Consider the following 6,000-nt stretch of genomic DNA (forward strand, 5'->3'; position numbering starts at 1 on the left):
AAGGAAGATGTGTTACAGAAAAACCTACATTACTTGCTCTCGCCTAAATGTCTCGTGTAAAAAGGAACCCTTAGTATTATTATCTGGTAGTCCAAATGGGGTGGGTGGGATCCATTGGAAGCAGATGGTCCTGTGGGTACTTAGGAGCCAAACCATGTAGAGCTTTATTCAAACCCACCACTTTGAATGGTATCTGGTATCCCATTGGTTTGCAATGCAGAACCCCCAACATTGATATCATGTACTGTATAAGTAATGGTCTCCATCCACAAGCAAGCTACTGCATCTGGAGCCAATACTCTTCAAAAGCAGTTCCACGTAGAGTGTATTGTAGTAATTAATTGGAAGATGACAAATGTCAGTCAAGATTTCCAGGACTCCAGGAAAGTCCACAGCCAGCACATCACACAATTCTGGGCCAGCCTCCCCTAAAAACAACCTCCAACTGTCTTATCTAGCCATGAGTCTAGAAGGGCCCCCAAGTCACAGACCAGCTCCTTCATTGAGAATGCTACCTCATCCAATGTCACCATTGGAGTCAACTGAGACCCAGGTGGCTAGGAGTAGTGAATGAACAGTAGCTCAATCTTGCTGAGATTCAGTCTCAGTTTCTTTCTCTCCATAAAGATATTTACAGTCTCCAGCCACTGGTTTCGAATTCCTAATGCATGTCTGGACTGGGATACAGATGCAGCTCTGGGGTTCTGATCATACCATCACAAACTAATACATGACTTCTTCCATCAGCTTGTATATTCATTAGCAACAGAGAAGAACCTTGTGCCATTCCATTTTGGAGTAATCAATGAGTTCATTTCTCCTCTTCCACACCTAGGGACTGAATCTGCCCATTCAGCAAGGAGCAAACCCACTGCAAACAGTGCCCGGACTCCCAATCCTTAGGAATTAAGGCCAAATTTCAACCAAAAGTTTACTGGGTGGGTCTTAAACCATAATGTAGTTTGTTTGATTTGGGCACTACAGGTTAGTCTGTTCTGCACATCTAGCCATTTACAGCTTACTCAATAAGTTATGGTTTAAAATAGCATGTAAGCAAAGTCATTCAGAGCCTAGTGGCAAGAGATGCTACACTTAATATTCGGTGAGCAACACCCAGAGGATGTTCTTTCACATACCCCATCCTGCTGCCCTTTAATCTAACCTTGTCCTAACTCTATCTTTTGAGCAATCAGGCTATCATATAGGAACTCTTCCAGTGCTGTCTGAGAATGAAGTAAGCACATCCTAACAGCTCTAGTATTGTATTAACCGAACAGAAAGGAAAATGATCAGGACAGAAACAAAATGCAAGCTGCTCCAAAGCTGGCCTTTGGCTGATTTGCAGGCATCACAGCAGTCCTGAGAAGGAGGAATAGATTAAAGAAAATGTTCCAGCTGATCTCATATTGCTAGGGCCTAAGCAGCATGCATATTTCAGAGCAGCAATCTGAGGCCACTCACTCTTAATGGGCCATAAGTGCACATATAGAAATCTAGTTGTTTTTTCTTTAAAAAGTCAGATCTGTACAAAAATAGCCATAGCTTTCATCTTGCTGTAAAGTGTAAACCATGCCTGCTAAGTCAAAGTATGTGTTTCCTCAACATGCTAAACCACAAGTAAGCAAACCTATGATGAATTAATACTGTTTGGAGCATAGTGCCCATTAAAGAAGCAGAATTTCTAGCCGAAGGAGCACTTGGTTATAGGCTAACAGCAAAGATCTTCGCATGAAGAAAACCAGAAGGAGCAGATCTTCCAATCAATATAATAGCAAGCTTGTTGTAGCTGAAGGAGCTTGCTATTATATATATTGATTGGAGGATCTGCTCCTTCTCGATTTCTTCATGTGAAGATCTTTGCTGTTAGTCTATAACCAAATGTTCCTTCAGCTAGAAATTCTGCTTGTTTAATAAAATTCTCCAGTCTCTTCTATGGTCAAATCTGGAACACTGAAAATGATTTCACTTAACAAGTGGTCTGAATATCTGCTACTAATGAGGAGCAAAAATTTGAAGGAAAATAACATACTTCCCTCTATCTCCTCTTGGAAATAGTTTGTCAGTAAAACTTTTCTGGCAATTCTTTACAAGTTGTTTTAAGTAGTTTAAAACTGAGCTATTTCTGGGATCAAACTTGATCATTTTGAGATGTGTGTTTTAGTGAAAAGTAAAGTGCTTCCTTTTATCACCTAACAATATGACACAAGCACTTTGCTATAGCAACCCGGCCCATGAAATAGAATAATGTTGATCATAAAATATTGGTTGCTATGGTGAGTAAAACTGAGATTGGTGGCTTTGCATCATTTAGAAAATGGATTCTTGTCAATAAGAGCCTTTACAAGGATATACCTGAGATAAGGGTCAAGCTAAAAGTCCCACCACTAATAAAAATAAAGTACATAGTTATGTATTATACAAAATTAATCAGACTCAGATGAATGATTCATAATCGGTCTCCCACAAAGAACTGAAACTGAACTCGGAATTATTTATTCTTCCCTCAACTGATAAAACATTAATTGTACCTACCAAATATGCATTAGACTTGATAAATCTATTTATTTTGCCTTTTGGTGACCAAGAAAGAAAGAGGAATCATATTGTATATCTGCTGGAATGCATTTGATTCTATATGTACTATTTCTGATATTCAGGTTTAGCTTCTTTTGAAGCTTTTTGTTGCCTACTTTATCCTGCTTTAAAATGTTCACATGACTTAAATTCTTAATATCTAGAACAGGTTTTGCATGTAACCACTTGCAAAGAATTAAGCATTTGATATTACATATTTGCTGTGAAAAATCTAAACCATGTTTTGAGATTTTGATTATCCAGTTTCCTGTACATGAAAATGACTTTTTCAATTCAACTGATGATCAGATCACTTCTTTAATAAAACATAAGATACTCATCTGATGATGATGATGCCTTGTGATTTACCAGCAATTGTTACTATCTTTTTAAAGAAAACAAAGCATTGTATATAGTTTTCCAGCAATAAATTGTTGAATCATTCCTACTGGCAGCAGGGATTGTGGAACAGCTTATGACATTGCAAGGAGAATTAACTGAATTATGCTGCTACTGTATAAAGAAACAAGACTGTTTGATTTAAATGTAGTGAGACAAAAATGTATGAAGTTTCTGACTTGGTATCCACATGTACTGGAATGGAATTATGAGTTTCACATAGTATATGAAAGAAATATTATACCTGTTCCTGTGATGATATGTGAGAAAGACCTTGGGAGACTGGGATGCTGCCAAAGGAACAGTCAGATAAGAGACAGCAAAATTCATTGCTGAACAGTGGGCAGGGCAAGAGTCTCAGAAGAGACCCTCCCTAGTTTTTTAGGTATAACAATATTGGGGTATATATGTGGTGTACTTTTAGATTCTGATAATGTAGCTTTACAAGTGGAATTAGCTCATCTGGTCATGTTTTCTCTCTGGCCTATCATATCTGAAAAGTTCAGATAATCAAAGGTTAGTTGATGGAATATGGAAATTAACAAGATGCAGAGACTTCCAGGGAATGGCAAACTGAAGAAAGTGACAGAAGGGAGAGCAAGTGAGTAGACCAGCTTTTTGTAATTCCTCTCTAGACAAGGAAAGAACTTGAGATCTCTAGAAAGTGGTCCAGACCAGTGGTGGGATTCAAATTTTTTTATTACCGGTTCAGTGGTCATGGCTTGGTGGGTGTGGCAGGAGAAGGATACTGTAAAATCTCCAGAGGTAATATTTACCCGTTCTCTGAATTACTCAAAATTTCTGGTCAGAACCTGCTGAATACCACCTCTGCTCCAGATAGTCACTCCATGTGAGGAAACCACAAGATTTGTGGGGTTTAGAGTTCTGGGAAACAAGGGAATAAACCTCTTGCTGAAACTGCAGTTGGCACCTTGAGAAAGGGCACTAGATTTGCATATTTACTTTTCTGGTTACTTCTGGATATTGCTTGTTAATTCATTTTCAGCTATTACGAACCTTTGCATCAATACGTTGTACAGCACCAGGTGAGTTCTACCCTTGCCTTAGGCATGAAAGCCAGTTGTGTGGCCTTGAGCCCAGTTCTCTCTCAACCCAACTTACCTCAAAGATTTATTGCTGTGGGGAAAATAGGAGGAGGAAGGAGTATTACATACATTTGCTGCCTTGAGTTATTTATAAAAATAATAAAGATGGAGTAAAAAAATTAAATTATATACTTAAGGGCTTAAAACATTTATTTTGGAATAAACAGCACAAGGGTGATTAGAACTTTGATTTTGGAAACTTACAAACTAAGGGTCCACATGGATTGGAAATAAGATTTTAAAATTAATTATAATAATACTTCCTGTAAGTACATGCTTTTGTTTTGAATTCTCTTTAAGATGGGATGGGACTTTTAAGGTTGGATATTACAGGAACAAGGTCTTCAAAGGGAACCAGAAGGAATTAAAGATTACAATTGACTACACAGAATGGAGAAAAATATTTTTGATATTATTCAAATAAGCTAAAGATTAAGGTTGTTAGACATAAAAGGAAAAATATAAAGTTGGTTTATTTGATCAAGGCTAAAATATATATGTTATTATCTCTGGTAACCTTTAATGGACTTTTCCTGTTCAGGACAATGTGCTTTTGAGAATTTATTTATAGAGATGAGATATGGGAAGAAATTACAAAATTAATTATACTTATTGTGATGAATGGGGAAATAATTTCTGTATGTGCGTGTTATTTTTTTCTTTTTCTATTTTTTGATTGTTTTCTGCATTTTCTATTCTTTTTAAATTCCTTTTTTTGTTTATTAGTTTTTATCTTAATTCTAATTTTTAATAAAATTACTATTCAAAATAAATTAACAGGATGCCATATAACAACATAATCTAAGTTTGAAAAGAACCTTAGGTGCCGGTCAAATATTTGCTATCTCTCATCTTTCCCAGCCTAAAGGATATTCTTTAAGGCATAGCAGAATGTATTATCATCAGATATACAACTAGATGGACATTTCAAAGTTCCCTTATGTGAAACAAATTTTCTCTTATGGTTTGGGGATTGAAACCATTACTCATGCACCCCTCTATTGCAAATTCTACCAAGACACAAGGAATTACCTTAAAACACTAACATTAGCATTATCAGTACTATGATTAACTTTTTGTTGCTTTACTTAAACATGTCATGAAATACTGCATCCTTCATTATACACAGAGAAATACACAACACACGAACACACACTCACATGGATCATACTTATAAAAGGTATAGGTACAAGTAGGTAGATAGCTATGCTACCATTATAATTTTAGCAGCATTTATTTTTCTTGGACTGATGCTTCACCAATACTATAATTTTACCTTAACATAATAGAAAAATTATCTGTGAACATGAATGTTTTGTTACATTGATCAAATTAAGTCAACATCTGCCAAAGGATCCTCAGTCTAGAATTAAATAAAGTCTGAACATAAGAGTACATTAGTTTTATCCAAAGAAGTGTATCTATGGCATATATTAACAGCATTTATTAGAAGGCACCAAAGATACTTTGGTAGAAAATTCAAATGACAGAAGCCCATTTTGTAGGCTTCCCAATTTGACATTTTCCTGGGGCATTGCTAAGATAATTATTTTTAGATTGGAAAAACAGTGCTATTCTTAGATTCAAGAGACTTACCTGTTTTTTGAAAAGGTAATTTTATCTGCTAATCAGAAATGGCTCAATATATTTTTCTATATCATAGACTTTATATTTTGTAAAGTTAGAAAATCATTTAAAATTCCCCCCTAAGCTAGAACTCTATATGACATATTTAGTTTCCCACATTTTTGTTCCATGTTTTATTCTTGTTATTTAGTAGTTACATTTTTGTAGTTTTTGTATATATTTTTTTCTTTTTGCATTTTGTATTTTTTTCTCTAAAACTTGTTAAGGTAAATAAAGAAATTGCATTTTTAAAGAGAGTGGCAAATCAACTTCTGCCAAGTATAGAAAGGCTGAT

The sequence above is a fragment of the Notechis scutatus genome, chromosome 1 (genome assembly GCF_049901735.1).
Source record: "Notechis scutatus isolate UNSWTSFEM ecotype Mainland chromosome 1, rNotScu1.2, whole genome shotgun sequence".
Classification (NCBI taxonomy): Eukaryota; Metazoa; Chordata; class Lepidosauria; order Squamata; family Elapidae; genus Notechis; species Notechis scutatus.